General features: G+C 43.6%; 1 long non-coding RNA gene across 1 annotated transcript; it reads left to right on the top strand.

Moving 5' to 3' along the window:
* The first annotated feature begins 201 nt into the window (after positions 1 to 201).
* LOC119284765 lies at positions 202 to 7,665 on the top strand. The gene is made up of 3 exons (XR_005139195.1): positions 202 to 665; positions 1,560 to 1,626; positions 7,048 to 7,665. It is a non-coding gene; the product is annotated as an uncharacterized LOC119284765 (long non-coding RNA).
* The last annotated feature ends 241 nt before the right edge of the window (positions 7,666 to 7,906 follow it).

The raw sequence follows: 7,906 nt of genomic DNA, 5'->3' as shown, positions 1-7,906 counted from the left end.
ATAATAATAATAATAAAAGAATAAGAAAGTGGACAGCGCCGGACGTTGTATCTGCATTACTTTTTGTTGAGCGGCTTATTTGTGTACTGTATTCCTTTTTTTTATTGAGAATATGTACTGTATTCCTTTAATCAAAGTGCGCTATCGATCCACCTGAAAAAAAAGCTATCCATCGGGAAAAAATCTGGACACGCCCACTCCGCCCACTCTCCCTCCCTCTCAGTTCTGCTGGCCTTATCTCTTCTATCTTCTATTTGTCTCCCCACCGCTGCCGTCCATGGACCTCCCGTCGATTACGGCGATGGGGTCCCTGGGCGTGCTGCTGCTGCACCCCATGAACGGCTACCTGGAGCAGGAGCTGGACCGCGTCTTCCGCTTCTGGGACTCCCCTCCAGACGGGGGCGCCGAGTTCCTCCGTGCGGTCGTCGGCAACGCCGGATACAACGCCGACGCCGCGCTCATCGATGCGTTGCCGTCCCTCGAGAACGTTGCGTCCTCCGTGGGGATCGACCGCGTCGACCTCACCAAGTGCCGCGAGCGCGGGATCCATGCTCACTGACATGCTCACCGACGCCGTCGGCCTCGTCATCTCCGCGGTAAGGAAGATCACGCATGGTGACCGCTATGTGCGCGCCGGCTTGTGGAAGGCCAAGAGGGACTACACGGTACACACTCACCACGCGGGTTGGTTTTAGATGCTTGCTCTTTGACTTCCGTTCATATTTTTTTTTTCTATCCAACGATTGAGTGCATTATTTAGTGATACTCATTTTATAATTGCCCAATTCGTTTCACGATACCTTGTGTCTATTATTTACATGAAAAATGATCGACGATTGCTTGCATTTGGGCCTTTTGGATAGAAATCATGAATCTCATGGTGTATTCTTAGTTTTCTTACATACACTGAAGACAGTTCATCTGTCCACTATGTCTGCTGTGTTTGCACTATGAACGACCCAGGCAATTAGAACTTCAGAACCAAAGCACCAGTATTCTGATCCTTGCATCAGTACTTTCCTTATTTATCATCTGGGAGGAATAGTCGGAGCCAGATAAATAAGGTTCATGTATTGCAATCAAAACTGCACATACAGCTAATAAAATCAACTGACAGTGTAATATTCCTATGAGTAGCAGCAACGATATCTTTTGCTATATCTAAACAGGTCTTTGTGTTATGAATATAGACCATATTAAAGATCTGATGCTTACTTCACTGTTAAACATAGACAAGAGGCTAGCAAATGATTGAAATGTCATTCTGCTTCAAGTTAGAAAATGCTAAAGTAGTTTTTTTTTGCGAAATAAATGCTAAAGTAGTTAAGGGGCTAAACTCAGATTTATTATAATGGATAAACAATTCCCATGGTTTAATTTACAACTCCACACATTTCACGTTAAGAATGAAGCTGGTCTCCATGATTTCAGTGATGTCTCCAGATAAGAAATTTGGAATGCTAACAAGAGATAAACACGCACATAGCAATTAAAGTGATTTTATTCCTGCCATCTTATATGTAAGCACACTGCTCACTTGTGATGTTTTGCTATTGTAGGTTAACATGATGCATGAGTAGTCTCGTGACGAAGACCTTTAACTATGATGTCATCTACTCTCATTTGGTACGTGCATATGCATACTTTTATTATAAATTGCGGAGACATTTCCTCTTTGATGCTTATATAGTTCGGTCTGATCAAAACCTGCAAATGGAAAAGAAATGTTAGATCTAAAAGTAGTCATAAATACAACACCATCCAAAAAATAATGGAATAACGCACCTGCCTCATCTCTCTAAAACATCTCTGTAGACAATGTTCTTGGTGCTTTTCCCAGATTTGTCAACCTCCTTGTTTGGCTTGGCCAAAATCCGTGTCGTCTCTCTTGACACTCCACTCGACAATGCAACATATAGCTGACCATGTGAGAATACAGGCTCGGGAAGGTAAATACCGACGTTTGGGATGGTCTGACCCTGTGCCTTGTTAATTGTCATCGCAAAACTCAGGCGGATGGGGAACTGCTTTCTCTTAAGTTTGAAGGGAAGTGAGCTGTCCTCTGAGGGCGACATAGGGATCCTAGATATGAACACCCTCTTTCCAGCATGCTGACCACCAACAATCTCCGCATCAATTGCATTATCCTGGAAGGCTCTAATCATAAGCCGTGTTCCGTTGCATAGACCATTATGAGGGTCGAGGTTCCGGAGCAGAATGACTGGACAGTTGACCTTTAATCTCAAAACATGCGGTGGCAAACCATTTGGTGTGATCGAGTTCAAAAAATCAATTATGTAATTATTCTGCAAGTCATCCTCGATTGAGTCAAAGCTATGGTATAACTTTTCTTCGCCTGGAAACCTAGAGATCATCTTGTCATTGAGGTCATCCACATGATCGTTCTTGGTCGATAGAATTGCACGTGCGCTCATGTACTCTCTTGATCTAGCATTAGCATGCAGCGATGGAAATACATCTTCAATGAGCTTGTTAATAGCTTTTTCATCATCGGTATAGCCAATCACAATGTCGTCAGGGAGACGCACATAGTCGTCGCCTATTGTCTCTTCTGTTCCATTACCGATCCTTAGGAGGTATTCAGAGAACCAAGGATCAGCCTGTGCCCGCATATTGCGCGTGAGGTGTATCTTGCGGGTCTTCTCCCACAAATAGGATCTCAGGAGTGTAGCATCCGTGATCTGTGCTCTTGTCCCACGTGTGACAACAGGAAGGACTTGCCGAAAATCCCCACCAAAGACGATAACCTTTCCCCCAAATGGCAAAGGACACTCCATTATATCCTGGAGTGATCTATCAGGCGTCTCAACTGCTTGACGTTTTGTCATAGCGACTTCGCCCCAAATTATCAAGGACGCCTGTTTAAGCAACTCTGCTGTACCACTCTGCTTTGTAAAACTACACATGCTGTTGTCAGTGAGCTTAATTGGAATTTTGAACCTGGAGTGCGCAGTCCGTCCTCCTGGCATTATCGACGCCGCTATACCTGATGTAGCAGTTGCGATTGCTATTTGGCCCACGGAACGCACCTTTGCAAGCAAGGCCTTGTACAAGTATGTCTTCCCAGTGCCTCGTGGACCATCAACAAAGAATATCTGGCTTTTTTGGTTCATCACATGATCCATTATGTCATTAAAACTAGCCAACTGCTCATTGTTCAAACTGTTAAATAGATCTAGATGTTCTTTGTCCACTGTGACTTGCCTCTCCTCTGTTACTTCTTTGTACTCAGAGTCATAAGAATCATTGGTCTCAACCAGATCCGGAAGTCCATAGTTTCTAATATCCTTTCCCATGGATTGTAACATATCCCTAATATCTCTAAGGACTATCTGCTCAAGTGTTGCCTCATCGGATTGATTACGACGGTAATCCTGAGACATTGATGCTAGATGTTTGTCCCACATCTGTCGGATTTCTGTTGCCTCACAGAATACCAGTATAGTCGCAAACAACCATCTCAGGGCATAAGGCATCTGAAATGTGGCTGCCTCCGTCATGCAATCATCAAGAGTCCTATCGTGCTCAATGAGGCCTAAGTGCTCGCATGCCTCCCTGAAGGAATTGCATGGCTTGCCATTTACTGTTTTTAAATCATCAAATGAAGTGGCACCTCGGACATGACTTAGGAGCACACGCAAGTAGTACCTCTCTCCTTCAGCAGGGTGTGCATACACAAGTCTTCCAATCTGTGATCTCATACTTTTTCTATTCTGCCAACTCTTATTTCCAGCTATCCATCTATAATGTTCTGGAAACTCTCTGTACAGCCATTTCCGCGCTTCTAGAAACTTCTGGTTCATCCGAAAGTACTCGGTAAGCATGGACTTGGAAGAAGATGGCCGAGCGACAACATCTTCCAGATTTTCACACGCTTTAAATGCAACCGTATGCATGTTTGGCAAATGAAGCTGGAGCTGTAGCACAGATGGACTGACACCAAACATTTTAAAACCGAAAATCCTATAAATAGCTTCTGGAGGAGATACATAGCGTGCATCCCTATACTGTCGGATTTCATTGATGATTCCACCTTCATTGATGATATCCTGCTCGAATGCAAATGATGTTCGATCATGCCCTTTGTAGATGTACTTGAACAAGTACTTGACTGCCTTAATGCTCGAGCATGCTTCGACATTAATGTGGCAGTTGTATGTCATAAGTAGATAAGGATTGTAAGGGACTACCCATCTATTGTCCAAATCAGCTCCTCTGATCCGAACCCTCTGCCCGTCGTCCCTCCTTCTATATATGGGATATGAGTCTTTCCCTTGCTGTGTGGCATCGCAAAAATCTCGCGGGTAATGAAATCGACACTGTCCCTCAATCATGCAAGGACAACTTTTTTTGAGCTCACCACAAGGTCCGTGTAGCATGTGTTTGATGACCAGATCATGTAGAACGGGGTGTTTCTCTTTGTCAGGTATCTCTGCAGATATCACCCGATCATAGTCATCTGGGGTCGCTAACTTGCTTTTTGCTTTCATGATTAGAAGTATATGCTCATGAGGGAGGCCTCGTTTCTGAAACTCCGTGACATGTACATAAGCTGCTACTTCTCCGAAATGCTTACCCTTAGTCAGTAAGTCCATCATATGTCGTTGTTTAGCTCTGTATACTCTTGCCACCAGGTCTGGACGGTCCTGTGGCAGTTGTCCAGGCAACAGTTCCTTTGTTATCTCCACCCAATAGGATTGCAAGTCATCGTAATAAAATAATCTGGTTTGCCCCACCGCTGGACAATTGCCATTGCATCCAGGAATCTCCGCTGCATGTCGCGATCACCACCAGGAAATGTACGTGGAAGCACGATTCTTTTGCCAATCCGATCACCGCGTGACTCGCCAGCAACAACGGTATCAACAAGACCCTGTAGTAGTAACCAATGTTACAGAAAAACATGGAACATGTATATTGTCGTTGCATTATAATGTGTTAGAATAAACACAAGCACGTTACCTGGTAGAGGTCGGCGCGTATAACCTTCTGATTTTCTGGCTTCGAGTACCAGTCAAGCCTCATAGACTCAATCTTGATATACATGTCAACAGCCCACTGTTGGAAAAGGCGCCCCCTGAACAAGATGATGTTTAAAAGTTTCTTCCTGACCTGCAGCTTGAAGCAGTAGTACTCCCTTGCACTAACAAATTTCCTGGATTGTGTTGCATTCACCTCATTGTCACCAAAATCCTCATGTGGGTTATCATCGTTGTCAACATAAATATCAGTGTGCTGGCTGGACTCATAATGATTGACACAATAAGAATTGAAGAATAAGAAATGATGACCGATACCTGTAGGTAAATCAGTGGCATGGTCTTCATGTGCTACAAAATTCCCAACTTGTTCGCTTTCTCTAATCAAGTTTTCCTCTGATAGATAGATGAAAACATAAGTTTACATTAATAATAGCAAGCCTAACCCTTGTTAATGAACACATACCTGTATGTATATCAATGTCTTGGTTTCCTTGTGGTGTAGTATTATCCGATGAATGATGGGTCCTGTCATCGGGGCGACCAACATATGGCATCCAACGATTCCAACCAATCTCCCCACGTGGGAAGAATAGGGGATAAGACAACGGGTCATAGCACCCATAGTATGCTCTAATGTAGAGGGGCCGTTCTCCTTTTTTTCCATGCACGACAACACTCCTGTCAAAGAAATTTTGTGGGTCACTCCTTTCAACCCATATCGCTGCCACCTGAGAAGCCGTTGGGGCATTGTACCTTCGTTGATCCAGCTTGATATCCGTGTTTAGTGAGATCCTATACTCATCTAGATTTGGAACAGACCCAAGGCTCTTGAAAACTTGCGCATAAGGGTTAGGCTCTAGTATTCGCAGAATCTTTCGTATGAGATCTATCTTAAGGTCTGGAGATCTCTTAGCCCTGTGAACCAAGTTTTCATCTGTATCATAAATATAGAGTTGGAAATGTCGAGGGCCATTATCAGCCGGCACCAGATCATCAAGAGCGTGGTACAACCCGCCACACGCACGATAAGTATATACTCCAGTTCCTGCCGCATTGCTGACTCGGCGATCAAGGGTGACTCCTAAACTTGTGAATGAGAAGTGCGAGTTGAAATATCGTATATGCTCTCTGAAATATTTAGCATCCTCATCAGCTTGACATGTAAACAACCGTTTCAACTCTTCTGGAACCTCTGGAGTAAATATACTGACTTTTCCTTTTCTGCAACAAAATGCTGGCCCCTCGAATGGAAACCGCAAAGCCCCACAGTGAAGGCAGTCTGCAACCTTTTTTAGGACATGGTGCTTTGTAGGTAGGTTTCGGTATATGAATTCATCAATCACTGCTAGAGGTCCCGCTTGTGCATTCTGGCGTCCAAGCTGGTACGACTCGAAAGCAACATCTAGCACAGAAGGACAGTAGGTATTAAATTATCACTCAATACAACTAAAGTGTGCACTTGAGGGTGCTAAGTTGGAAAATACATAATGGACATACCCTGATCTATAAATATTATAGCTTCTTCATCAGGATCATGGTATGCGGCTTCTCCATTCTGCAGTGGCTCCATGTAATCTAGTACGCAATATGTTGGTCAAATATAAATTCCTCAAATTTATGGATGAAGACATTCAAATGGGAACGACAATATATATAATGTACCTTGAAAATTGGTTTGTTGAACAGGAGGCTCAAATATTCCATATGGATCAGCTGTCTGGTCGTTGCCCACTATGGAAAATCATAAGATCAGTACAACATAACAATATAGGTGTTCTAGTAGACGTAGGGTCGGCAAAACTACCTTGCAGATTTTGAGTGTTTTGAGCAGTCTCTGTTGTTGGTTCTACTCCTCGCCTATCATTAGCCATGGACTTTTGAGGTTGATTGGAGGCATTAAGAGGCTCTATACATTAAAAATGAAAGAGAACCCAGATTACGGTAAACAGGCTTGCACTATAAGTAATATTGATGCGTGATTATAGTAATATTGTTCCTTACACTGTACAAATGCCTAATGATATACCTGGTGCAATATCTGCAGTGACATTGGAAATTGTTTGCGTTTCATGACCAAGAGGTACAACAACAGCTCTCAGTCTCCCTGCAATTTCTACCATCTGATATGCATCATTCCTATGCAACCAATTGGATTCATCAATGTTTCCTAAAATATTGTCCTCGTGAGGAGGGATCCCTTCATGTGATTGGGATGAAGTTGGCATGTTTGATAAGCCTGCAAGAAATTTGGTGTCACCACATCAGTGCATATATTAATATACTCCATCGGTCCTAAAATAAGTGTCTCAACTTTATACTAACTTTAGTGCAAAGTTGTATTTAAGTTGAGACACTTATGTTGGGACGGAGGGAGTATCTCTTAATAATATGCGAGATAATAAAAGGAAATGACTATTTGATGGTAGCACACAACCTGCAAATGATATTGTTTGTAGCTGGCTGACACCCGATTGTCCTGTAGCTGGTGTGCGTGACACATTGTCAACACTGTTAACGGTGGAAATAGATGTCTTTGACTGTTCATGGGATTGGTGTCGTGGATCTAAGTCTGACAGTAGAGTGGGGGGTAGGTATGGAGAGGCAAGGTCCTAGCTATGGAGAGGTTGTAAACACAAGAGATGTACGAGTTCAGGCCCTTCTCGGAGGAAGTAAAAGCCCTACGTCTCGGAGCCCGGAGGCGGTCGAGTGGATTATGTGTATATGGATTACAAGGTGCCGAACCCTTCTGCCTGTGGAGGGGGGTGGCTTATATAAAGTGCGCCAGGACCCCAGCCAGCCCACGTAATGAAGGGTTTAAGGTACATTAAGTCCGGGGCTTTACTGGTAACGCCCCACATAAAGTGTCTTTACTATCATAAAGTCTACTTAATTACAGACCGTTG

Source organism: Triticum dicoccoides, chromosome 4A (assembly GCF_002162155.2).
Source record: "Triticum dicoccoides isolate Atlit2015 ecotype Zavitan chromosome 4A, WEW_v2.0, whole genome shotgun sequence".
In the NCBI taxonomy this organism is placed as follows: Eukaryota; Viridiplantae; Streptophyta; class Magnoliopsida; order Poales; family Poaceae; genus Triticum; species Triticum dicoccoides.
Note: the sequence above shows the minus strand (reverse complement) of the source record. Positions and strands in the feature narration are given on the sequence as shown.